The following is a 26,811-nucleotide window of genomic DNA, read 5'->3' as shown; positions in this document are numbered from 1 at the left end:
TCCCCGTTTCGCCATAACAAAAGTCAATTCCGCTGCTCCGTGGACTCGCCGCTTCTTTTTTTAATCTCGTTTATGCGATATATCTCGTCGCGCGATCCACGTGACGTTTCATAACTTCTCTCTTGCAAAATTTTCCTGCGAAATGCCCATATTTTAATGCAGAAAACAAAGCGGGAAAGTAAGATTAAGATCTAACTGTTTCGCAAACTTTCTTGACGTTCAAAATACGATATTTTTGCCTGCTCTTCATGTTTACTTCAACATATCTCTTGCCGTTTTATTCTATTGTTAACGTTAAACACCGAGATTTAGGCTTTTGTCTTACAATTAGCAGGTTCTTATTATTACGCAAATATCCCCTCAATGTATTGATTTTTGCGCCGAAAAAAAAAAAAAAAAAAAAAATAGTCGGACTCGAAAGGATTAATCAAAGAAAGAAGTTTTGGAAGTTCTCGGGCTTATTGAAGCGAGTGAGGTAATAAATCAGCTTGGTGCTAATAGTAAAAAGCAAAGGGACGTGAGAAACTAAGAGATCGCCGAGGACCTTTCGTGCAGCAAGAAAAGCAACCGGCAGCGACGCTAAATCAAGTTTGCCACTCAACGGTATAAATAATGCAGTACATTCGACAGGTTCGTAGTTGGACAACAATGGGGGCCAGGCATCTGGGAAAACTTCTTCGGCAGTGCGGAGCACCGGAAAGTGCTTAGACATCATTATCCCCCGAGTTCTCTGGATACGATCGTGTCTCGTAAATTTTCAGCATTAAATGTAACATGAAAACGGTTTATCGGTGACGGTGGATATTGAAAAATTAATAATTAAGTTTTAAAATTTAATAAAAATTCAACCCTTCAATATTTAATTCAAGCATATTTGAAGCGCTTATCGATTCAGATAAAGTAGAGGCAGTTGTCACGATTTTTGCGAGCGATCTGTCGGGCCGAGCCGAGTCGAGTCGAGGGAGAAGCGCAAATGAGGTCGCACGTTTTGTCGTACGCGATCGCGCGGTAACTGCTTTGAAACAGGAATCGTAACGCACGAATCCGATGTAACGTAAGTAATACGATTCCCGATAGAATCGTTGCGAGCTTAATGCCTGCATTCTCTACGCGATAACGGGGCTAATTGGCCGCGTTCTATGCGCGCGTTACGTTTGAAGGAGGCGCGCATATTCAACTTATTGTTAGATAGAGTGCAGACACACACAAAGGGGGTATATGTTATTCAAGTATCCCGCCTCTCTGGCTGGATACCGACGTAATAAATAACGCGGATAGCATTTAACGAGAATCACTTAATTACCTTCTCGATGCTCTGCTCGCGCTCGGTCGATGTCCGCAGATAAAGCAGTTAACGAATTCAGCGTTTTTCGAGCTCCAGCAGTTTCGCCGATAGTAGTTTGTTAAACTGTGCAGCCGACCGGTCTGAAACAAGCAACACGATTAGGCATGTAGGAAGAACCCCAGCAACAAAAAAATATTTATACGCTTGTGGATTATCGCAAGGAAACAGTACACACATGACGTGTGATAATTAATAAGCGCGGCCATTATCGCAGTGCAGTTTCCGAGCTTATATTAAAAACTTTGGAGGACGAAAAAATAAAGATGACAACTTTATGCGAGGAGCTAGTAAAAATTATACTTCTTTGAGAAATGTTTACCAAGCACCTTTCATAAAAACATTAAGAAATATGAGGAATATTAAGAAAATATTAAGAAGTAGCCGAGTTTTCTCGTTACGCAAGAAAATGAAATGCGTACTTCGAAATATATTAAAAACGTACATCGCAAATTGTGAATACAATGTTGTCGCGTTTCGCACATACGACGCGCAACTAAAACAAAAGGATTCCACCCGGTAGAATCTGCATTTCTCAAGAATTTCACTCCCCGGAGAAATTTCTAAATCGTTTACCGACGTATGTACATCGATCCGCACACAGCGGCCGCCGCCGCCGCCGCAATTTTCGCATCAACAACGGCTGCTCCTTGTTCGCTTTCGCTATCTATTGGAAAACCAGATCCGGTTAACGTTGTCGATAATGTCGCGCGAAACGGAAGCGCCTCTCTCCAATAATTTAGAAGCGCAAAGAGCCGTCGGTGGGAAACTTCTGTATAGCCTCGTTCCAGACGTACCGCCGGCTTTTTCGCTATCTTATCACGGTCTTACGGTTTCCACCGACCAATCAGCCTCGTTATCGTTAAAAAAGGGGAATCAGGCGTGGCTTGTAAAAGCCCACTCGGCGCGATAACAGAATTTACTATCAGCAAATCGGGGAAAGTCGCTACTCAACAAGTTGGTCTCGCCGAGAATAGGATAGGTAGAAATGTAGAGGGTGGCTTTTGCTCGGCGAGAGGACGCGAAGTGCGGAAGCCGGGCGACCGAAGGGAGAGCTCGAGGTGAAGGGGAGGCCTGCGGCGAAAAAGATGATATTTTATCGAACGTCGCGGGTATTATTTGGTTTTACGTATATTTTACCAGTGAACGCCGCGCGCGCCCACCGCCGTTATCTGCGTCCGTACAAAATGTTTCTCCATATTTTATTTCCCTTCCCTTTTCGCCTCTTGATCTTCGTGAAATTTATCCGCCAGAGAATTTGCACAATCGACGGCTCTCTGGACGTGCGTCGTTAGCTGATCTCGCTGTCGACGCTTTCACATTTTTTTTTTAGAGAAGTGGAATGCCAAGGTAAGAGAAAATATTAGCGCCAATTATTGCGAAAGTCTGCTACCAATTATTCTGAATTATTTGAAAACGCGGCGAAAATTAATTGAGATACTTGAAATGAAAATTTTTTATTACCGTAAAGCGCTGACATGCAGTCTCTCTATAATTAACTAATTGCATTGCGAGATGAAGTTCAAAAATGTTATTATTATTGTAGGCAATTAAGTTAATATTCCATTTTCATAAGAAATATTACTGCAGGAAGAAAAGAAGAACGAGAGTCCTCAGATGACAAACATTAATAATTTATAAGACACTTTCTTGAGATACAAAAAGTGCGCGCGCTTTAACTCTTTGGCCGTGGAAACGCGGAAATATCGCAATAATAGTTAGAGCAAATACGGCTAAATTTAAACGTTTACGCTGGCAGTAGTTTCCATTCCGTTTGCATCGCGGAGAGTCGCTCGTGAATAGAAAAAAGGCAAGCGCGACTCTGACGAACCTCCTCTGCGCGTTACAAGTGTTATAAAGTGCTTAAATAAAATTAATGTCCCGCGATTGTTGACTAAATGGAAACTCTGAACCAGCACGCAAATTCTCTCGTAAGTGAGGACAGAAATTCTGAAGTAATTTGGCCGGAGTAATCGAGCGCATCATAGATATTTCAAACAGATAAGCAAACAAAATCCAGCGATTCGATGAAAGCGCAAATATTTAAACAAAAAATATATCCGCTTTTCAGAATTGTAATTTAAAATTTAATTATCAAATTAACTTCGTATGAAATAAATCATGTAATGATTATCAATCGCTGAAATACTTTTATATTTTTATCTCGGGATTTTATCCCGAGACTTTTTCTAGCCTTCGTGATTGTTACAAGCACATTTTATGCAGACCGCTGTGTTTGGGGGTAATCCCGGATAATTTCTGTTTCGAGAAAACCCACGTCCGCTCTGTAAAAGCTCGCTGAGAGCTGGGCGTATATCGCATCGGTTTGTAGCTCGTTGCCGTGCTATTCCAGTGCGTGGCGGCGTTTCAGCCCGTGCCAAGCCGAATTCCTCAGCCCGTGATTCTTTGTAACTCCAATTTCTCGTTCACGAATTTTCGCGATGCGTGTTCGTTCGCGAATTCTACTCCTGAAATAACATCGAGCAAGTAGTGAAGTTCTCTTTCTTAAAAAAAAGAAAAAAGAGCCAAAGCGTAAAAAAAATATACATTCTTTCGAATGATGAATATTACATCAGTAAAAAATAACATTTTTAAAGTAACGTTTTTGGAAAAATATGTAAAATACTACGTTGCGCGAAGAGATAAAAGTATATGTATATTATTAAAAAGTAAATTTGGACGATGAAGCTGGTTTAAGTATTAATTAAAATCATATTACTTCAAATTGTATTTAAAAATTTGATTTTAATATCCGAATTAAATGGAGAGATTTTTCAACTCATGCATATTCACGAACCGATTCTTTACTCGTCAATATTAGAACGACGCAGTTTTCCTACCGGGGGCAAACTGTCGATTTTGAGCCGCCGTCGGTATTGGCCGAGAGCTTTGAAAGGTAGAAGGTAGTTCTCATGAGGTACAAGTTATCTCGGTTGATTGGGTGCACAAGGTGAATATACACAGGAGCGGTTATAATGCTTCGTTCATTTCTCGTCAGGTACGGATATATCAAAGCGAGGGGATTACGTGAATGCAAAACCAACCTTGCTCCGAATTGATTTTAGTAATATTTCGATGGAATTGTCAATATTCTGCTTGCCATACAATTTTCCAGTTTAAAAATGATATTCAGCAAAAATATATAAAACGCTAAAAATAGCGCGCAGCTAAAACCCTTAACCCGTATAATTGATCAATTTCGAAAGGAGGGCAAATAGAAGAATGAAAATCGTTCACGTCGGGCAAATAATTCGCGCTGGCTCGCAGCATCTTTGACGCGATTTTTAATTATAGACGTCGCACAAGTGCATTTTACTAACACAAATGTGTTTACCAACTGTTATTTTCGCTATTGTTGGATTGGCGAAAAACGCGCAAGTCGTCGAACAAATGTTAAAATAAGTCGAGCGCGCGGTCGCGCAGAGAAACGTCACTTCCAGGCAGAAGCGACATAAAACGCGCGCACCACGCCCGCGACGTTTGTATATTTTTCATTCGTCGAATATGTACATAACAATCGGAATGTACACGCTCGCGGATCCGCTGCGTCGACTAAATAACGCCGGTTCGTTACGTCGCTCGTCACCGAAAGAAGCGCGGCGCAAACAGAAGCGGCGACGGTGACGCTTAGCGTTTTAAAAGTTAAATCGGGTCCACCGCGCCCGCTGCTCGCTGCCACCCGATCCGGCGGCGTTCCGGCGCGGCGCGGCGCGGCGCGGCGTAACGCGGCCAAACGACCGCGTAGAATTCAATATCTGGCCGAGCCAAACACGCGGCTCGAATTGAACGAAACGCCGCGCGTCGTTTTTCGATGCATTGCAAATGCGGCCATGAATCTGTTAAACTATCGGTAGACGCGGCGGGTGGCTGCGGCGGGATACAGGATACAGCGCTGCCGACGTGTCCACCGAGGCGTCCCTGGGGTGGATGCGTGTAGACCGGAAAAAAAAAAGGGACGACGCTCTCCCTCCCTTCGTTTCCCGACCTGGTCGTGGCCGTCGCTTGCTCAGTTATACACCGCCTGGTAAATAAACAAGCGCGAGGCGAGCACAGCGCTGCGATTAAAATCGTACACCGTAGGGCGAGAACGTTTCGCGCGTCAGCCTCGCGGAATCGTTAGTAGGGTCGAAAATCGCTCGGTGAGCAAGACGTCGGATGTCTGACGAGGGCAAAACGCGGAAGCAGTGAAGAGAGAAAAAAAGTACACAATACTTTGCGCCGGGACGCTCGTTTGCGCGTCCGTCGGACGGGAGTTTAATTTTTGGAGATTTGAATTTTTCACACTGCGGATGTGACTCTGCGCGAAACACAAAATGACCGCTTTTCTTTTCTTTTGTAAATTCATGACTGAAAAATACGTTCCTCTAATTCCTTCTTTTATGCTTTTAGCGTCGGACAATTCTTACCCCGCGCTTTGCAGGGGAGGAACAAACGTCGCGGGACAATTAAATCTTGACGACGTGGGAAAGGCCACTTTCGCGAAATTCCGTGTGCATCTCCAGCCAATGCTGTTTCGCCCACATCCGCGAAATACGGCCTCCACTTCGGGATGCACGAAACTGAGGGGGCGGCGCGGGCCAAGTATCGCACTTTTATGGGCGCTCCCGGGCCAAGTCGAGCCACGTTAATTGCTTTCGAAATTACGGTGGGCGCCGCGCTGCAGCGGCTGTGCGGTTGTTTGAAGTCTGCGCTCGCTGATCTTAGCCGTGGGGATACGTGCCCTCGGCTTTGAATAGCACACAGGTCGTGAATTAAACGGCGGGAATTTATATCCGCGTTCGGCAACAATCGCTCTTCGCTGAAGGAATTGTTCGCGGATTTAATTATTTCGCTAGTCGCGCAAGTCGTAACAATAATAAGCATTTGCGAACGTATCGATTTGGTAAATGGAAAATGGTATTTTGAGACTTGGTGTTTTACTGCTACACGCGAAACGAACTATTTAATACTCCCTTTTCTACCTAAATTAATAATTAATAATTTGACGCTGATAACAGTAAGATAATAATAATTTAACAGTTTTCGCCGAGTTATTTCACGTGACAAAACATTTGCCAAAAACAGCAATGTTTAACACGATTAGAATCTCGATGTTCCGGAAATCGATGGAAAATCTGCTCTTTTGCACCGAATTCTCCCCGCATCGGTCAGCATACGAAATGCGTGTCGATGGTATTCGAATTGCGAGCATTTTAAATATTTTCCTCCCGCACTTTGACAAATTGCGGCGCGCGTTGCGAACAGGCGCGGCGACCAATATCGCAAAAAAAAAGAAAATAAAAAAATATATCGCCCGAGCGCACACGTGCGAATCAGAAGACGGCCAGGCGGGGGTGGAACGGTATGCGAAATTTATTCCAGGACAACAAAGCGCGCTGCATGGGTAATTCGGGGCAGTCAATGCCGGCGCGGCTTCTTTCCCGATGTCGGATCGATTTCTCGGTCTCGCGCGTCCGCGAAAGAAAAGCGCGAGAGAATTTTTCTTTTTCCCCGCCCAAGCAGCGACGACAGATTGGCAGCTAATCCCGGGGGCGAGTACGCCGTCGGATAAAATTGAGCGCCCGCGCGATAGGTGGGTCGCCGCGGCCCTTGGAAAACGGTCGGAAAATGGCGAAAAGAAAGGGCCGCCGCGCGCTGCGGGTTAGAATGTAAAAAAGTTAACTGGCGATGAGATTGCATTTTAATGCCAGCGGCGCGCATATCGGAAACAGATTTCCGTTTTTACCTGTCTCTTTGCTTATCATAGACCGCAATTCCCCCATTTCGTATCTCCGCCGTCGCCGCAATACCATATCAATGGCTTTCCACGGCCAGGTGTAGCTAGCTATAAGCTCGCGCCTTCAGTGGAGTGCGCGATTCCGATATTCAATTCCCGCATTTTGTGGATTTTGCGGTAGAGACAGAGAAAGAGAAAAACCGAGAGCGAGAGCGAGAGGGAGAGGAAGTGAGCTTCTCTTACATAACGATGCATGCCACTGCTGCATTGCTTGCGTCCCGTCACCGAAGCTTCGACGAAGCGTTACGAAAAACAAGTATACGGTAGATTCAAAGCTTCAGAAGCCCAAGGAAAACAAGTTTAGAGATCTTACGCTGTGTGCTCAAAACAAATTTCCGGTTGTGGAAGCCTTTTAATCATATTATTAAAAAGTGAGCTCGGATATACCGAGATCTTTAATAAAAATATTGCAATTGTTGAATCTTTTCGTAATCAGCGTATCATTTCGTAAAACTCATGAGAGTTTTGGTTTTATTTTTAATAAAGTGGAACATAACATTGCGCGCTACATGCTCGTAACTTAGCCTTAAAAATATCAAATATAATATAAATAAAATAAAAATTTATGTTTTATCAGATTTAAATAAATAATCCTTAAGAGTTATATCTATGTAAAGATCGACAATAAATTATTAAATTTATTTAGGAACTTAAAACATTTCTTTACAATAATTAACTCTTCAGCTGATTAACATTCTAGTTTCTTTGTTTAAAATATAAAATTTCAATGTATCGCGATAAAGAAAATGTGTTCAAGGTGGAGTTTAAAGCTCTTAAAAAATCTGATACAAAATGATAAAGAAAGAATTATGATAAATCTAACATTTTAGTTTATCCTGAGTTGTTTTTATTTTATTTTATCTATAAAAATTACAAAAAAAAATAAAACCAAGACTTTTAATAGTTCGCAAGTTTCGCCAATATGCCAGTTTTACTGAAGATAATAATAAAAAATGCATAGTACAAATTAAAAAAAAAAAGAAAAACAGTTAGGTATAAATTGCCAGAACAGTTCAAGTAGCGCTCGGATTGTTCATGACTAAATCAGCCGCCGGACTCTCCGACAACGGGGAGAAAAAAAAAGCGCGAAATGGGTGTACAAAACGAAGGATAGAGAAAATGGGGAAGAAAAAGAGAACGTTAAACTTTCTGGCTGTCCTCATTTCCGCGCTATCTTCCTTTTTATCTTCTCTCGAGGACCTCGCGCGCCACGAGGCGTTATTTCGCGACGATTGTTGCACGCGACGAGCTCTCGTTACTTTAGTTTGCGCCTTGTCCCTCTTGCTCTCGCTCGTCGGCGCGAGTGGCCGGTCGCCGCGGCCGGAAGGAACGGCGAACCGAAAAGGAGCATGCAGGATCCGCGCGATGAAAAGTCCCATCGCGCGCTGCATTCCGCGCGCTCGGCAAATAGATTTCGTCCGCATTACGCCGATTCGCTCGTGAATGTTCGTGAATGCCGCGATAGCGTCCCGCTCGGTCCCCGGCTCGCATTATCTCGCGCGATATAAAAGCGCGCGGAGCAAATCTCATAATGCGATGCACAGCGCCGTTTGCGGTTTACGAATGGCAGTTTTGCGTCCCCTCGCGGCGTTCCTCGGCTCATCCCCGCTGCGTCCGCTTGTTTCTTGATTTTTTTTCGAGCGTCTTTCCAGTTTTATGCCGCGAGTAATTGCGCCTTAGATACTTTGCGCGTATTATGCTTCAATTTACTTCCCAAAATAATGCTGAACTATGTGAAATTTTACTGTTAATCGAGTCATCTTCAAAATCCATTTTTTAATTCTACGTGTAATATAAACATCGTTGCGACAAACATAGCTGTTAAGCAGAACTGAATAAGAGTATTTGATATACATGTTTTTCTTTTTTTTTTACACAAGCTGATTACATGACGAAAGAACTGGACAGTTCAAGCTGGGATCTCGTAGAAAAGCGAAAGCGGAAGACCCTTTCCACCTTTAGCACTGATACGAAGGTTGTTATCGCGGAGAACGGAGAGGTCTGGAGAAGATGGCGAACTGTTGAACGCTTGGTGACTTTGCGTTACATCACGTGTAACATTTCCGCCTTTTCGTCGAGGCTTACCTCTTCCGTATACTGGCAGCTTTGACAGCCACGTGTATACTGCAACGAAACTGGGTCGTGTCTTACGCTTCGCATCACACTTTTAAAAGCCGCCTAGGCAATAGACAATGTATCTCGACGGCTGGAACCGGTCGGTGGAAAAGGCACGACAATCTTCCGATATGCACTCGTAATCGCAATCTTTTACGCCGAATTGCTGTTTACCAAACAAAACCGACACTGAAATTCTTCAAATATTACATTCCCATTTATTATTTAACATTTGGCAATATATAAGAAACAAATATTGGAGGTATTGAATTATTCAAATTGTTATTCCGTTATTTTCATAGCGCCAACTTTATTTTAGCATACTAATTTTATATTCTACTGTTATTTTTGATAATATTTTAATATATATATATATAATACAATGCAAATAAGCTTGAAATCTAATAATCCGAGCCGGACTGACGGAGTTATTTGCGTCTCTGCAATTTTGCAGTTTCTGCATGCAGTTCCTCCATGGCGCACTTTTAGCTAGACGAGCGTCTGTCGTTAATACCGAGATGTACAAACAGCGTGTTACAGTAAAGTTCCTCGTTTATACGCCACTACCTCGACTGCTGAAGCGCGCTCGTAAACAGTTTCTTCTTACCTTATCTACACATCTAACCGAAGCACCTGTTCAGTTAAGTCGGGCCACTCGCCCGAGAGATGCTGGCTGCGAGAGCCACTCATCTTCCAGCCTTGGCTTTACAGCAGGATCTCTCCAACGACACATACTCGATACGATAGCGCCGACAAACTGCCGTTTTGCCTTATTTGTTGCTCAAACTGATATTAAGCATTTTATGTTTATCCTCAAGCGTCAATCTAATCGCTTTACGATGTCTGAATAACAAGTTGAGATTTTGTTTAATTAGTATTAGTATTAGTATTAGTTTATCGAACAAATTAATATTATTATTCATAAATGTAAATCTCAATTTCCCAAAGCTTATATTTATAATACTTTCAAGCGTTCGTAAATCTCTCGAAAACTATTCATGTCCCGGCATTATCTCACAGTTATTCCACCCGATTTTATTTCTAGTCTTATTTGAATGACACATACTTTTTAGATGCCTTGTACGCTCTTATCGGCGTTCTATCTTTCGCACGGTCGACTTGGAATGAAAATATGTGGAAGCTAATCGTACGTTTGACAGGCAATCGGCGGATTGTTTGCCAGCGGCGTCGTTCACGTATGTGTGCGTGCTTTATAGAGTGTCTCTATTAATAATACGTTTACGGCAGCTAAGGCAGCAGCGAGCAAACGAGGTGAGGCGAAACGCTTATGGCAATCGGGAGGGGTTGATGGTGTCCCGCAATCCTCTTAGCGGCTCCCGACCGCCCTTCCCGCGAAATGTCACCATTCAATACCGAAGAGGTAGCACGCGCGCCTTAGTATCGGAAATTATGGGACTTTAACGGGGGGGACGCGTCGGCGGTACACATCCACGTTGTTTACATGCCCATTACACACGCTATGCGCGTGCATTATGTGTTTGCGGACTTACGTTTAGGGCCGGATTATCCGTCATAAATTGACAATCTGTACGTCGGTTAAGTCGCGTAAACTCATTTGCCGCGATATCGGCCGCCGTAACGAGTTGAATATGCTGTCATCGGCGCGCGAAGACTCTCGCGGATCAATTAACGATTATCCGAAAATGGTATTTGCGACTGATGCGAAATTCAGGAATAGCGGAGGATTGGAAATCGGATTTATAGATATGCGCACGCGAGGAAAGAAAGAGTGTGATTGAAAGCGCACACGAACGCGAGAAGATAATTTGATATACGCGTCTAAAATAATAAATTTTATTATAGCTAAAAATTAAGAAGCGCACTGCTGGCAATCGATCGATGCTTTGCACTCCGCTCATGCACCGCGAATGTATCTTGCAAAGAATTATTATTAATTAGTAGAGACAATAGCGAACACAGTGTGTAGTGTGAAATTATTTAATATTTAGGAATAGTCTATTAGGTTCATCATAGATTCATGGCGATGAATTAACGTGTCTATGTAGCAAATCGCTGCAAAGGATTATTATTAATTAGTAAGGATAATAGCGACAAGTGGATAGCGTGAAATTATTTAACATTTAGAAATAGTCTGTTGGGTCCATCCCAGATTCATGGCAATGAATTAATGTGTCTATGTAACAAATCGCTATTTGTATGAGCAAACATTTAAAGATATTACCAAATTAATTAGTCAACTAAATTAATTGTGGTGCATAATTAAATTGTATACTCGATCAATTAAATAATTCTATTATCGTAGGCGAGGTAACAGTCCGCGTAATGTTTAAACGCACTAGCGGTCATATCGGCATTTCGCACATACAAATTAGCCCGGACGTTAAATAGAGAAATTACCGTGAACATTAATATTCATCGAACGGAGATACGAATGCGTGTAACGTTTCCGCAATGGGACAAGAATTTTATAGGAGTGTTTCGCATTAAGTTTCAAGCGCGCATTTTCCAAATAACCATTTATGCGGATCGATAATCAAGCGATACGAGCTCGCACACGCGAGCACACGGTATTACTACCGCGCAATTATAACACGGCAAATGTAATTATTGCAACGACGGAGTTTTAAATAAATTCGGAATCTGTTCTTACGATTAAAACAAAAAACACTCGTCGTTTGTTAATTAATTGCTCAGAAAGTGATTATCGAATGAGTGACCGCTAACACATTCGTACGACGACGTTTCAGCGAAAAGCCGGCTTTAACTACCGTGGAAGGTGAAAAAAGCCACCCGCATCCTCGATGAATCGGTCCAATTAAATCGATCGGGCCATAAAGTCGTAGTCGATAAAATCGGACGACCGGGCTGCTGGCGTGAATTTTCGGACGCGCGGTATCTCGCGGCCGAAAAGGGTGGATATCGGCGGCGAGAGATCGTGTGAGATCGGAGGTGTCGGCAGGCGGCGAGGGGGTGCGAAGTGCCGGCCGGCGCGGGCGTGAGGGGGTTTGGGTTCGGCTCGGGTTCGGCGGGGTGGAAGAGGTGACTATAAACCACGGAAGACAATAGCTGCTTCGGTAATAGAATAACGCGAGACCACGGCACGTCCGATAGCGATTCAATTAATGCCGTTATCCAGGGGGATCCTGCATGCGCGGCTTTTGATCGCGGGCGCACCCACCGCTCGCCCCCTCCCCCCTTGCCCCTCGCTATCACACCCCCCCTCCCCTCCCCCCCCATCGTCGCCCCTTGCGACTATCCATTGAGCCGGGGCTTGTTGGATATTCGATCGGATAGATTGCCGCTGTTGTTCAATATCGTAGGCACCTAGCGACAATAAAGCTCGCACTCGCTCCGCCTGTTGACTCCCGTCGTCCTCCGCTCCCCCCCCCCCCTCTCCCTCTCCGCCCCGCGCGCGAAATTCAATCATTACCCCGTTGCGCATCCACGCGAGCAAATCTGGACTGGGGCAATAAGTTTCCGGTTCGCGCATCGGTGACGGCCGGTGAGGAAGTCAATTGACCAAACGTGGATTTAAATTTACGTGGTGGTCCGACAGTCGCGCCCCCTCCCGCCGGTTCTCTCTTTTGAAATGTATAGCGGCTTGTTTAGGCCAGCCGCTGAATGTTTCGCATTAAAGTTCAATCGCTCGACGGTTTAAATTTTGCTTGATAATGTGAAACTCTTTGCTGCGACGGTGTGTCGATTTATAAACGCGATCACGCGAACGAATAAAATGAAATGAAAGGAATGAAATTAAATGAATGTCAATGAAAATATAAAGTTATATCCAAGATTAGTCGGTTGAGAGATTACATTGATGTTAATTTTCATTATTTCGCCGTAGCGAGCAGACGATTTTGTAAAATACTCGCAGCAAGAATAAGGTTAAAGCATTGCGTCCCGAAAGAAGTTTGAGTTTCAACTCTGACTTTACAATTTGCATCGCTCTTAGCCCGAGTTTCGGCATATCTGGAGCGTCCGGCTGAAATTATGGCAAGTACACTCGATCTCGTATTACAGTTCATTTGGCCGATTTCCAATTACAATTGAACTGATTACCGGCAGTGGGGCAAGCGAGAAGAGAGAGAGAGAGAGAGAGAGAGAGAGGGGGAGGACGGACTAACAAAAAGCGCTCGTAATATCCCGAGTTACCGCGATCCGCTTCGCGACCCGCGGATCGCCGCGGCGATTGCGGAATGTAGCCGCACGTAAATGCGTAATGTACTTTATTATCGTTGCGCATCGGTGATGTACGACGCACGTGGATTTGCACAATTTTCACAATGTCCCCGCGGCTGCGACTAATTTCGGCCGGTTCGCCGATTAACTGTATTCGCCTCCATTCCACACCGATCGATTAAAGTGTTCCGCGGTTCCGGGTTATATTTCGGGTAACCGCGCCGCTCTATATCAAGGCGCGTAATCAAATTGAATTGGCTATTAACAAAGCGATATATCACGAGGCAAGATACACACACACACACACACGCGCGCGCGCGGCAAAAAAGTGCTGAAACGTTATGCGATAGCTTTTCGCGCGGAGACAAACGATTCCTTTCCTCTTCGCTCGCGCGGGTTTTTATTTATGACAGCGACTAATTGGGCGCACTCCGGGCGAATTTTCAGTCGTGTGAGAGAAATAAAACAAAAGCGCTGCGGGAAGTAGAAGGAAGGGGGAAGCCGCCGACGGATACGCGAGGAATTTCGGCGCACGGCAGATTCGGTTTTATTTGCCCAGCGCAAACGTTAGTCTTGCAAAATATCTTGCAAGTTCAATATCTTGCACCTTCTTTAAATACGTCACTATCTCCGTGCGTCTCTTTTTACAAGTATAATTCAAGCCGCGTATATCAATATTGAATTGACAGGAAGATTTCTAGGCTTATATTTTTTGACGTGTAGAGACGCAAGACAGCGCCGAGTCGGGATGTAAGACGCGCGCAAAGGGTTGCACGCACGCGCGCAATCATTCTTCAGCGACGATAACTCGATAAATTTATAATCCGCAGTTGCCTTCCGACAACGCTGGAACAGCGATTCATAATGCGGCCACCGCACGCGAATCATGTATCATTCTAATTGATTCTAAGCACACAGGCGGACAGGGAGAAGCAGATATAGCGGCGCTCCAAGCTCAGAACGTATGAATATTCATCCTACAAAATCGCGGAGGAATGTTTCCGGGGTGTTCCATATCTGTCCCTGATAAACGGACGCCATCGCGCCGGTGGAATTCATTTGTTGCTTTAATGACAGGAAGTGCGAGTTGAAAACTGGATGACTGGAATGACCAGTCTCGAGAATTTACGAGCCCGCCACTCTTCGGGTTTCTCGCCGTATCGCCTTTGAGAGAGAGAGAGAGAGAGAGAAAGAGAGATCTGCCGCGCTCAAAAGACTTTTACAGTCGGCACACCATTGTTATAATTAACCCTTTGAGTTTTCTCTCTCACAGCCGCAATCTAATTATAAAAATTCTTAATTTGTCGAAGAGCAGCAGACCAGATTTAGATTTGCTTTCTAGCGCAAAATTCGATAAAGTTCAAACTATTTGCTCGAGAGATAGAATTATCGATCATTTAAAAAAAAATATATACATATATTTACACAAATGTCTGTTTATTCAGCAGCTGCGAATTTCGACGATAAATATTGCGGATACGAATGTCGGGCGCAGAAAGGACGACGGCGCGCGGTTGCATTATTGGAAAAAGAACGGAGTACACGATTGCATGATCCTTTACGTTATCGGGGCGCGGCGCGCCGCGCAACGCGCGTATTTATCAAGCAAACATGCGCGACGAGCGTCGCATTATTGTACGCGCGAGTATCGCGATCGTTTAATTTGACGCTCGAGTATCAGCATGGGAAATACATGCAAGAAATTCGCTCGGATCGGTTGTGTGTTTCGATAGGTACACACGAGGAGCTGAAAGGGTCAATCTTACATGCCGAGTGCGACAAAGTCACTCAAATGTTAATTCCACTGGGACTGATAAGCGCCGCGCGATGCCGCTACACGTTACGCATTGTATTATATAAACTTGCCACTTTCACGGCTGTTGTCTCTTTCTCGTTCTCTCTCTCTCTCTTTCTTTCTTCAACGACAATGCGTACAGAGCGCGCCGTAATTTATTGCCGAGCCATAAAGTGATTCGACGTGTGTGTACGACGCGCACGCGTCATATACTTGAATTTTATTGTTCGTAGACTGCAATAAGGTGGAATGTGTAAGAAGTCGTTTCTTCGCACGTACACTTTCTTATCTTTCTCTTTCTGCGCGCGGAGCGCGCATTTCGCACCTTCCTCCCGGCCGGTCGAGGGACCGTTGCCGCACATACACGGCGCGTATATAGGAATTTCTTCCTATCGGGAACCGTTCTACTTGATGTACGACCCGGCTAATGCAATAGATAAGACGGCGCATTTGTCATTGACGCTTTATGGCGATCGCCTCCCGCGTTCGTTCGGATCTTTTCTTCTCCCGCCGTCGTCACCGACGAAAATCATTCATCCGCGAGCCCTCCGAATGGGAAGCCAACATGTATCCCTCCTTCTTTTTTTTTTTCCTCCGCCCTACTCTTCAGCTATAAATGCGACGACGTGATTGTCGTCGGGAGATCGCTCTTCAGCCGAATTAACGATTCTCTTCGTCAGCGGAGTCAATTTGTCTCTCGATCTCGGGGTCGAATGTCGAATGGGGGCGGCACCATTTTTATCGCTACCCGGGCATAAAATTTGAAGAAAATCATTATTGAAATTCGTTTAAGTGAGGGCGTCCCGTCGTTTGGATTCAGTGGATGTCTTGAAATGGAAATTTTAGCCGTTTCCTCTATTTCCTTCACTCAACCCGGCTTAGGTTGCCGCTGATATCCATTCCGGTCTCGGATCCCGTCGAAGGTCCGCCGAAGCGAACGTCAGAGCCACCACGATCTCGCTAAAACGCGAAAAAGCTAATACTTTCCTCGAGTTAAATAAACGTCAGCTTAATTTAGCCGAGGCGGCCGGCGCCGTGAATAACGCCGCGAGTATTAAAAGCCTGTAGTAAAATGGGGAATATATAAAGTTCGCGATTTTAATTGAAGTCTGGTAAATTTTCTAATAGCGGAAAATATCGCCAGACCGTTGGCTGAATGATTAAGAATTCGCGTTTTGCCCTTGCATATTCCTCCTCCAATTTCGCATCGCGGGTGATAGAATTCTTCTTTATATCCAAGAGATAGCACAAATTCTTTTTTATTACTCCGGCTAGTTTTCGAAGGGCGTTCTAATGAAAACGTATGACAAAATTTACATGAAACGGCGACGTTCTAACGTCGGCGAAATTGGTTTCGTCGGTGACACCATGTTGAGGAAGATGGTAATAAAATTATTCCTAGAGTAGTTATACAGTCTATACAGGAGCAATAAAGATTAAAGAGGGAATCGATATACTTCGAACTAAGACCTGCAGTGGCACGAAATCAATTTACATTTTCGCCAGGGAGTATCGCTTAAAATAAATTTGCATTTCTGATTCGTGCGACCTCCGATCCTCTATTCTCATCTAAAAGTATAATTTCTCCTGAAATATTAAATTCTTGGAATACACATTTTTGCTCGCGGAATAGCGAACGCGGATGCCTTTATCGTATTATGGTAATACTTATACTCCACCGCCAACTTTTTCCTACACGTTGTCCTGCCGTTGAACATGTCGCGACGGAAAAAGTGTATTTTTTTTCTCCCACAAACGCGATACATTATCGATCATCAAAGCGCTCGATATGCATATCGCTCTTAAAACAGAAATTAATAACTACGTAGGAAAACATATCTCGCTGGCGGCTTTGATATCGCATGGAAAATATTTTATTTGCCAAACGAGAGAGAGAGAGAGAGAGAGAGAGAGAGAGAGGGAGAGAAAGAGAGAGGGAGACATCGTGCTTTGTATTTAAATATTTTGATAATGCCACCTACCCGTCGTTTCTCCAGTCGAATATTATTTCATGTGATATTACGCAAACCTTTCCATGCAAATTGAACGACGATGTAATTTTGCGACCGTGAGAACAGCCGAGGTGCATCTTCGCAGCTTCGCCGCGGAGGGATGCATTCTCGCTGCGAGTCTCGGCCGCTGCTTGGCTGCGCGCCGGAACACCGCCGTTTGTCTCGTTACGCACGAAGATTCCGCGCGAGAACGCAGGATGCGAAATCTCAAGCCCTTCCCATCGCTCATCGTTAACGACAGCGATTCGCGCGCGCGCGCGTATATTCTCATAATCGAAACCCGACCGCGAAAGTGGGCTAAAGCGGTATTTATTATTTAAGTCGGCGATGTGTGCGAGATGCGATATACTCGGATTTACCGGTCGCCTGTTCATCTTTCTCGAGACTCGGCGCAAGTGGATACATGGCTGCTTACCAGCCGGCACATTCGGTCGAATTTATCGGCCGGCCAGCGTCTTCCGTGCTGACCCCCGGTCTCATTCGTCCGTCCATTTGTGTTATCTGACCGGGGAAAATCCGGGAACGACCCTGCGGCCACGGCGCGTAAACGGCAGTTCTTCTCTCACGCTGACCCCCAAAAGGTTAAGATTGCTCGTTATCGGCCGCGCGCGCAGTGTGCTTCGGAACGATATTAACCTAAAACCAGTTGTTATCGCGCCTGTTCGCAAGACTTAGCGTGAATCGGCGAGAAAATACACGCAGGATGATGACGAAGAGAGTTCTACGAGGAGCGCGGCGATGGATTGCGGTTCCGCCAGCGGGAAAACCGACAATGGTCGGTTGCTTACGACGCCATCAATGTCTCGTATTGTCTCGCGTCCGCTCCGCTATTCTTTCGCGAAGATGAATATAAGATATTATCCGATGATTGATTCCGCTGCTCGAATAGCACGTCGGTCGAGAAATCGCGGTGCGGTCGCGTCTCCTAATTTCACGATAAAACACATTTAACTGAATTTTTTGAAATATCCATCATCTAAATATTAAAAACATGTTATTGCTATTTGTACTTTTCTTGAGAATTGATTCTCCAATATGCTTCCGTAGGCATTTTGACTTTAATTTTAGTTTCAGTAATAAATGTAAATAATATTCGGCAGTGCAATCGGGACAATCTTCTTAAAGAAGGGAACAGAAATTCCTTCGAGGTACTCAAATTAATATAACATAGCAGCAAGCCACGACGATATTTCGCGAAAAAGGAGACTTACAATGGTAAGAGATATGAAGCGCCCTAAGAAAATGAGGTCGATCCCTCGTGACGACATTGTTCGAATTGGCGGAGGCGAACTGGGTTGCTCTCTTAAGTACGCTTTGTGCAGCCCTGTAGGTGAGTGTTGTCAGATCGGTGGCAATTAATGCGCTTCACAGCGGTCGATCTCTCGCTGCCGTACAGCATATTCCGACCGCTCGTCCCCCACCCCATTGCGTTGTTATTTAGAGCGGAAGTACACGGCATATCGTGCCGCGGATCAAACGACAAAGTATCCTCCTTTTCCGTCACGTCGGCGCGCACAGGTAAACTCGATGCCTGGATAGAATTATATCGACGCTCGGCGGCGGCGGCGGCGGCGGCGGCGGCGACGACGAATTTATAAAATACACGCTTGCGAATATGCGCGGAGCGAAATGCTCTTACGAGACTCAGACAAAAGTTTCCTCGCTATAGAAATTTAGTTTCTACGGGAACTCCTCAATGTTAAGGAAATTGCGCTTTTGCACACTCCGGGATTCCGGCTCCTATTAGATATAACTTCGCGCGAACGCCGGCAGTACCAAAAATCTATCTTCGTAATTTATCGCCAACATTCGTGTGTCGATTACAGTTTTTGGAAAAAGTTTATTCTCGCCGTCTCCGCTAAAAAAATCGATAAAATACTAATAAATGACGACTTTTGGAAAACGAATTATTTTCTAAAGTGTCGAATATTATCCCCCAAATACTTTATATATTCGTTATGTAAAGTAATAAAATATATAATTGATATAATTAACTTATAAAAAATTTTCTAGCGAGTCTTTTGATATTTAATTATCATATTTCATTAATTTTTACAAATCCGTAAGAAGATAGAAACCTCAAGCAAAACACTTCTTTAGATATGAATAATATTATTGCCGTAAGAACAATTTATTTTCTGGATTGCTGTCTTCAAATGTTTTGTTTTGCGAGGAAACGATGCTTCCAATGTTTTTCTGTGTAATGCCTTATGCTATACGAAAGAAACTCGCTGAATTTGAGACTTCCATCGAGACATCGCATAAGATAGATCGACGCGTTGCAGTAAGATCGATTTGACCGCAGCCCAAAATGCACGGCCAAATGTGAAGCACATATTTATTGATAAAGTTATGATCGAACCCGGGACACCAGCCGTGCATTTTCATAAAACCGGGACGCTCGTAACGGGCGACACATGGAGCTGAGCCGTTTCTTCTAACTCGGTTGTCCTCGATGAGAACGAAAAAGCTCAATGAACCGCGCGCATAGTGGATACTTCAGTCATACGATTATGCATGTTTTTTCCCGGATCACGCATAAATTTATATTCAGAGCAAAAATATTGCAAAAATTTTTCACTCTCTCTCTCTCTCTCTCTCTCTCTCTCTCTCTCTCTCTCTCTCTCTCTCGAGCGCGCGCGCGCGCGCTTACTCTTACTCTCCCGAAATCGTTTACTATACATATTTTATATTCAACCGTACCTCTTGATAACTGTTAGCTAAGCCGTCAATATTTACAATCAAACTGAAAAACTGTGCGTCTCTTTCCTCGACCTCTTCTTCTATCAGACACATTTCAACGAAATAATGCTCGCATCGTGTTCAATTAAATACTTTTTATCATACAGATCAGATCACAATGAGTTGGGAAGATCGAGTTCAAAAGATCGATGGGATAACGAAATGTTAAACAAAAAAAAAATTTTTTTGAGTACAGTGTCGAGAACTATCTTGCAAAAAGATTTATAAATACGTGCAGTTTCCCAAACGTACTGAATTTAAGAACCACGTACGTAAAACGCACCTAGATTTATATCAGTATGAAAAGAATGAGAAGAAAAGCAAAAACTGGAAATATTTTAGGCTAACAAGAGAAAAAAAAGGAGAATGTATTTTATGTGATATTGTCCCAAATGAATTTTCACAAGATGAAAACTTATCGGACCACGTAAAAAAGCATTTAAAACGAGAACAAAATCTAAAATAAATTATTAACAACAAGCTACAGAGCCCAAGCTGGATTTTCGTGCTTAATTTATTAATATATTATAACAAATGTTTAGGTCAATCTAGACGTTTCGACCATCTGGTTGTGGTCATCTTCAGTAGTTAGTTATTATAAAATTCGGAACATATTAATAAACAATCGTTACTTATAAAACTAATTCGGATATTACAATCTTCTTATATTCGTTAACACATACGAGTTCTCTAATATATCCTCTATTACATTCAACTAGTTTGCCATGTCCACTCAAACGACACGGACCTCCAATATCATTTTTAGCAAACTGACTCGTTACACCGAATTTAGTTTTGGTTCTTAGTTTTTTTAAAATAAGAAAGTTTACACGAAAACACAACATGACGGTACTGCTATGCATTGAGAATAATTGCAATCAACCACAATTCAAGTCTTAAAAAGGACATCGTGTATGTTTAATGTAAAACATGATTTCCTTCCTGATGATTTTAAGATTGGTGTTATTAGAAGAGGCATGACTTTCAAGATGTGTAGTCCTTCTAAACAATTTTTAAATGTAACGAATATAAGAAGATTGTAATATCCGAATTAGTTTTATAAGTAACGATTGTTTATTAATATGTTCCGAATTTTATAATAACTAACTACTGAAGATGACCACAACCAGATGGTCGAAACGTCTAGATTGACCTAAACATTTGTTATAATATATTAATAAATTAAGCACGAAAATCCAGCTTGAGCTCTGTAGCTTGTTGTTAATAATTTATTTGAATAATTTGAGCCAATATTATAGTTTTAAAATCTAAAATACTATGAAAAAGGAGATTGGGATTGGAAATACTTGACACAAACTGGAGATTTTTCTGCTAAATGTAAGCTTTGTGCAAATGAAACAAAAAGTGTTGAATTAATTTTAGATACTCGTGGTTTAAAAAAGCACATGGTGAAAGCACATAAAGAAAAGTAGCAAGAAATAGAGTTACGATATACACAGTCTCGGAAATATCAAACTGTAAAGCACTATTGGTTGAATAAATGTTATACGAAGCCTGTGCATTTTCGAACAGAATGTCGATTTTGCGAACAAAAAGTTGGATGTATCGCGGTAAAATCGCTTAAGAAACACGTAAAGAAGCATACATTTATTTACGACATTGAAAAGTCTAAAGAGACGGCATGTAACAATAACTGATCATATTTTAGGTATACGAAACAGCAAGTAAAAAAAGAAACAGAATGTATCATATTATAACAAAACTCAGATAATTACTTGTTCGAAATATATGTTACAAATGTTTATGTAAATTTCATCGAATCGCGTTTTGCAACATAGCTTGGAATAGCTTGCAATAGATACAATATCTACGTTTCTCAATGTTTTAAAGAAAGAACTGTTTGATTACATTATACAATTAAACATAAAAATATTATTTTTTTGTATAATACTCTCGTGAAAAAAGTAGACGTCAGAACCCTTAGCAAATCTCTAACGATTGTGTTAAGAAAAAACTGGAGGATTATATATGTCGCAGTTTGGTATACAAGTATTGTTTTCTTGTGCATAAAAAGTAATTTCCAAATGCATGTACGAAATGTATATTCCTTTAGTTCCTTTTTACAATGCTTGTGTAAATACTTTTTAAAGAGTTCGTCTACATTTTCTATGACTTTATAAAATGATTTTCAATCATGTAAAAAATAAAAGTTTGGATGTATTGGCAAATGCGCAAGAAACAAACATAATGTTCATGTTATTAAAGATCATAACTAAAGAGCGATTGTGACAATTTTGTAGAAAATTACCAAATATTCGAACAAATGTATGTTTTGTAACAATAAATACCGTCACGATAAATTTTTAATATTTGTTAACATGTAGGAAAAAGCATATAAAAATTTCTAAATAGAAAGAGAAGAGAAAAGAACGAATACCGCCGGACATATGTTCAATATTTCAACAAATTATGTTTACAATATATTATCAGTGTAAAAATTCCATCTATATTTCGATTTTCAATAAATAATGTATCAATATTCTAAAATATTACAAGCATATACTAGATTGTATTATTTAATCATTTAAAAAATTTTCAATAACGAATTTAATGATATCTCTAAAATAATTCTAGCACGTAGCAGATTATATCATTGTATCATTTTAACGTTAAATATTAAAAAATGTCTCAACTATAAAATTAATGTTGTATCTAAGGTATTAAAAGTAAGAAATTGTATTATTTTATTATTTTAATGTTATTTCGTTTATTTCAAAAGTTCTCGAATCTTTTACGAATTTAATGTTATTGTTTGCGTCATAAATGAGCTTTTGACACATAGATTTGCACGTGGAAATAACACATATTTAGAGATTCATGTAATTATTTAAACATAATTCAAAATTGATTATATATTCAAATAGATACATAAAGCATGTGATAATAATTATAACATTTACATTATACACAAAAATACATTTACATAAAAATATATATAAGAAACCCATGTTTTATTTAATTACGTTACACAACTATTTATTACGCTTCCTAAAATTGAAGAACAAAAAATACGTTTAATTATCAAGTTAAATAAGCAGAATTACAATTTGTTCTTACTTGACAAGAGTGATCGGAATTAATTAAACTTTCCGGCCGATTTTTGCGGTCAATGTATTTTATTATAAAAATTTATATTTGTTACCTACTTTCTTATTTATCTAAATATTTTCTATGTTACAAAAATAGAAAAATGCTTTTTACTCACAAACAATAAAAAGACAGTAAATTATAGCAAATTTCAAGTATTAAATAATTGCCTATTTTAATATATATATACTAGTGTTTAAATCTAAAACCTTGAAAACTGTAGCTATGAAGTAATTAACAACAGAATAAAATATAAAAATCACACCAATAATTTGGAGTATATTGCACTACAAAACAAAAGAAATGACGATAATGGCGATGGTGGCGTATTTAAAATATAAGAGAGATGAAAAAACAGGCATGTAAGGATTTATATTTCTGCAATGTATCAAGTGCCATATTATATTTTATATATTTTACATATCAATAAATTAGAAAAATGCTCATATTTTATCGATGCAGTCTGTAATATAGATCATAATATTAATTATATTGACTATAATCTCCATTAATTTTTTGTACATTATTTCCCAAAACATTATTTATCTGCGTAACGAACGAAATGTAATGCTTCTCTCTGCTCTTTTACTCTCCACCATATCATTGTTCTCGCTCTCTCTCGCTCTCTCTCGCTCTCTCCCTCCCACTCTCTTTCTATCACACGCGAAAGCGTTCTTACTCTCTCAAAATCGTTTACAATACATATTTTGCATCGGATCCTACAGCTTATCTTGATAACTAGTTAGGTAGGTAGGTTTGAAGGCTGTCAGTATTTACATACAAACAGAAAAACTGTACGTCTCTTTCCTCGATCTCCTTTATCAGACACTTTTCAACGAAGTAATGCTCGCATCGTGTTCAGTTAAATACGTTCTATCATACAGATCAGATCATAATGAGTGTTGAAGAGCGAATTCAAAAATTCTTCCCCTGGGTAGAGGAATGTTTTATTAAAACTGACAATTTTCGTGTACAGTGTCGAAATTTATCTTGCCAATCAAACGAAGAAAGATATAAATACTTGGAGTTTAAACGTCATACATTTAAGAACCACATACGTGACACGCATCCAGATTACCATCAGCATGAAGAGAAGATGGCGAAAAACAAAGACTGGAAATGTTTTAGGCTAACAAAAGACAAAAAGAAAGCATGTATTTTATGTGATATTGCCCGAAAGAAATTTTCACAAAATGAAAACTTATCGGAACACCTAAAAAATCATTCAAAACTAGAACAAAATTTAGGACGAGATAAAAATGAAGCTTGGTATTGGAAATACTTGGAACAAACTGAAGATTATTCTGCTAAATGTAAGCTTTGTACACATAAACCAAAAACAGATGAATTTATTATAAATCTTGAGAAAATGAGAAAACACATCTTACAACATCATAAAGAAAAGAGCCGCTTAATAAATTTACAATATAAAAATACTTGGGAATTTCAAATTGAAAACCACTATTGGTTGAATAAATGTTATAAAAGGCCTAAAAATTTTCTAGCGCAATGTAAATTTTGCGAGAAAAAAATTACATATGTCAAATCTGAAAGCATTGAGATTCATATGGAGAAAGAACATCCATTACTTCACAAAGAGGAAAAACTTAAATTTCAGGCATGCAACACATACTGGCAACATTTAAGGTTTACGGATGGATTATTAACAGGAATACAATGTATGAAATGTTTTCTACTTATACAAAGTGACGAAGCAGAAATTCATGTACAGCATCATTTTACAGACGGTCTAGAACCAGGTACAAGAAAACATTGGACTTTAAAATACGCAAGACAAAACGCAGATAGTGTGACATGTGTGTTTTGTGAAAAAAATTTAACCCTTACGGCGAAAATTACTGAGTTAAAAAAGCATGTACAAAATTGTCATATAGAAGATATGAATACAATAGACAAAGAAAACTTATTATGGACTCAACTTATAGGTGAACAATGGAAGTGGTTGGAAAAATATTATATGAATGTTGCAAATTTTCGAGCAGAATGTAAATTTTGCAAACACAAAGTACCATATATCGAGTATACACAATTTGAGCAACACATGTGGGATCAACATTTTGTTATTGCCTGCCTTGAAGAATCAAAAATGATAAAAATCTGGAAAGCTGAGAAATATGTAAGATACACAAATAATGTAACAGAACATACATTAGACGTAGAATGCATCATATGTGAAAAAAATGTCGCACTACCTCACACAAAACATTCTCCATATGAGCTGCTATTCGATTCTCATTGGGCACTTAAATACGCGATACAGAATGGACAAGTTGCAAGTTGTGTTCTATGTAAAGATGAAGTAAACTTTAAATGGGCCCTGGAAAATTTAGAAAACCACATGACATCTATACATCCAGAGAAACGGAAACAAATACGTCAAATAGATTTGGTACAAGGAACAGTACACGACCAAGCTACACCGTCGACAAGCTACGCAAGTTGAAAGAAAACCGATCGTAAGTTTTACTCATATTTTATTAATTATTATTGATTAGTAATATTTGTCATAAAACTTTATTCTTGTAGTGGTGTACTCAATCAAACTATGATAAAAACAACAAAAATCAAATAATTATTTGCTTTAATATATTACAAATGTTTATAGATTTATCTACATTGGACAATGGAAATGATGGTAGCGACGTTTTCAAGTAGCATCTCATGACCAGCGATAACGACAGTCTTGACTTTGACCAGAGTGATTTGAACTACATGAAGACATTAACGTATAATTTGACTTATTTGTCGCATATCGGTTTTGTGTTTATAAATGTATAACATTGGTAAATTTAAATACATATATATTTATAAATTTATAACTTAACAAAATTGTTTAAATTTATATATTATATATATAATTATAGTCATTACTTTAAAACATAATATTCTTTAAATTATGCTTTAAAATCAAATACTGTGTTACTACTTACATTTATAAAAACTAAACCGATTTCATGAATACAACAAATTTTTTCTCTAATGACGAATCTTCGAGTGACGTACTTAGTACATAAATAAAAAGACAAACAAAACTCAAATAATTAGTACTTATTCGAAATATATGTTAGAAATGTTTCTGTAATTTTATCGAATCGTATTCTGCAGCTTAAAACGGATCTGTCTACGTCACTCAGTATTTGAAGAAAGAAACTATTGATTATATATTTTGCAATGCAACATAACAATATTACTTTTTTGTACAGTATTATCGTGAAAAAAATAGACGTTAGAACATTTCGCAAATCTGTAACAACTGTCTTAAGAAAGAACTGGAGGATTATATATGTCGCAGCTGGACATAGATGTATTGTTTTCTTGTGCACAAGAAGACACTATTTCTCAAATCCATGTATGAAATGTATATTCTTTTAGTTCCTTTTTACAATGCTTGTGTTAATATCTTCAAAAAAGTTCGCACGTCTACATTTTATATGACTTTATGAAATGATTTTGAATAATCCTGTAAAAAGTAAAAGTTCGAATATGCGCAAGAAACAAACATAATGTTCATGTTATTAAAGATCATAACTAAAGAGAGATTGTGACAATTTTGTACAAAATAACCGAATATTCGAACAAATGTATGTTTTGTGACAATAAATATCGTCACGTTAAATTTTTTAATATTCGTGAACATGTAGAAGAAAGCATATAAAAATTTTTAAATACAAAAAGTAGAGAACAGTACGAATACCGCCGGACATATGTTCAATATTTCAACAAATAATGTTTACAATAT

The 26,811-nt window shown here is 40.4% G+C and overlaps 1 protein-coding gene and 1 long non-coding RNA gene across 2 annotated transcripts in view; one reads left to right on the top strand and one right to left on the bottom strand.

Annotated features, from left to right (window-relative positions):
- STUB1 (STIP1 homology and U-box containing protein 1) overlaps window positions 1–26,811 on the bottom strand; it is a 215,695-nt gene that overhangs the window by 58,799 nt on the left and 130,085 nt on the right. Inside the window, exon 5 of the mRNA XM_012377447.2 lies at window positions 1,304–1,425. The gene's annotated coding sequence lies outside the window, so the exon portion shown is untranslated. The remainder of the gene's footprint in view (window positions 1–1,303; window positions 1,426–26,811) is intronic.
- On the top strand, window positions 23,613–26,035 carry LOC105678256 (uncharacterized). Its single transcript, XR_010890625.1, has 2 exons — window positions 23,613–25,528; window positions 25,678–26,035. It is a non-coding gene; the product is annotated as an uncharacterized lncRNA (long non-coding RNA).

Source organism: Linepithema humile, chromosome 6, assembly GCF_040581485.1.
Source record: "Linepithema humile isolate Giens D197 chromosome 6, Lhum_UNIL_v1.0, whole genome shotgun sequence".
Lineage (NCBI taxonomy): Eukaryota > Metazoa > Arthropoda > Insecta > Hymenoptera > Formicidae > Linepithema > Linepithema humile.
This window is presented reverse-complemented; position numbering and strand designations above follow the sequence as displayed.